This window comes from Salvelinus sp. IW2-2015, unplaced genomic scaffold (assembly GCF_002910315.2).
Source record: "Salvelinus sp. IW2-2015 unplaced genomic scaffold, ASM291031v2 Un_scaffold3476, whole genome shotgun sequence".
Lineage (NCBI taxonomy): Eukaryota > Metazoa > Chordata > Actinopteri > Salmoniformes > Salmonidae > Salvelinus > Salvelinus sp. IW2-2015.
This window is the reverse complement of record NW_019944756.1, coordinates 38480-39905: the sequence shown is the minus strand read 5'-3', so window position 1 is coordinate 39905 and position 1426 is coordinate 38480.

Below are 1426 nucleotides of genomic sequence, written 5' to 3'. Positions count from 1 at the left end.
TGTATGGACCAAATAACATCTGCTTAAAATGTGTATGGACCAATAACATCTGCTTAAAAATGTGTATGTGACCAATAAAATGTGATTTGATACGTAGCCGATGTAGCTGCCCAGTAGGTCTGCTTTGGTTAAAGGGACCCTGGTCATGACGTCAACCTGGCTGCTCCAGGGCAGGTCCATAATATATAGAGTGGATCTGACTTCTTAGGAACACAAACACAAGTTAGATATCACTGTTGGAGCCAGGAATACAAGCATGTTAGATTTGTTTTTTCATTTAACTAGGCAAGTCAGTTAAGAACAAATTCTTATTTACAATGACGGCCTATACCTGCCAAACCCGGACGACTCTGGGCCGTATCTCCACGTAGTTTCGCGAACCGGCGCGCGTGCTCAGTGGATGTGCTTTAATGTAGTTTACAATGGAAGTTACCTGCTGCAGTGTATCTCAGTTGTTCTGTGCTCAGCTCTTTTGCCCCGCAGTTACTCTCTGTGTATCGTACAGTGCGTCCATACGGCAGAAGGAGAAACATTAATAACTAGAGTGCAGAGGCCTGCTCACCTCCTCCATAGATGGAGCCCCCATTTGTGCTATGTTCATGAAACACTTTGCCAAATGCACAGCAGAATAAAAAACAGGCACATCTCCGTAAAAGCCACACAACTTAAAAACGTACTGATACACATTTACACTAAAACACACTCCCGTTATTATATTAGTCCACCATTCGATCCCTATGGGGAATCTGTTTTTTCCCCCCCATCAATATAGCCACTCGGCACACGGAACATCCCGTTGTGCCGTTTCATGCTTGGGAATCGTGAGACAAGAACAATATGTCCTCGCGAATAGAACCCCCCGATATGTACAGGGAACAGAAAAGTCACCGCATGGGCATCTCGGCCTTGACAGCTAACGTCCATTTGGAGAGCGTAAACTGGGGAGGTTTTGACTCGTTCAGTCAGTTTCCTCTTGAAAGCTAACGTCCATTTGGAGAGCGTAAACTGGGGAGTTTTGACTCGTTCAGTCAGTTTCCTCTTGACAGCTAACGTCCATTTGGAGAGCGTAAACTGGGGAGTTTTTGACTCGTTCAGTCAGTTTTTCCTCTTGATTTTGCTATCGATAACATCAATTATTGTGTTTACCAGTGTTCTCTCTGATAAAGTATTGATGTGAGTTTCTGTGGCCTCTGTCTCCCACACATTGTTTTCACCATATCAATTGCGGCCTGGTATATCACAGTCTCTGAATAGTGTGTAGTTTCATAGTGTAGTAGGGCCTAAGTCATTCACAGTGAGAGATGATTCAATAGTGTGTAGTTTTATAGTGGTAGTGGGCCTAGTCATTCACAGTGAGAATGATTCAGTAGTGTGTGGTTTCAATAGTGTAGTGGGCCTAGTCATTCACAGTGAGAACTGATTCAAT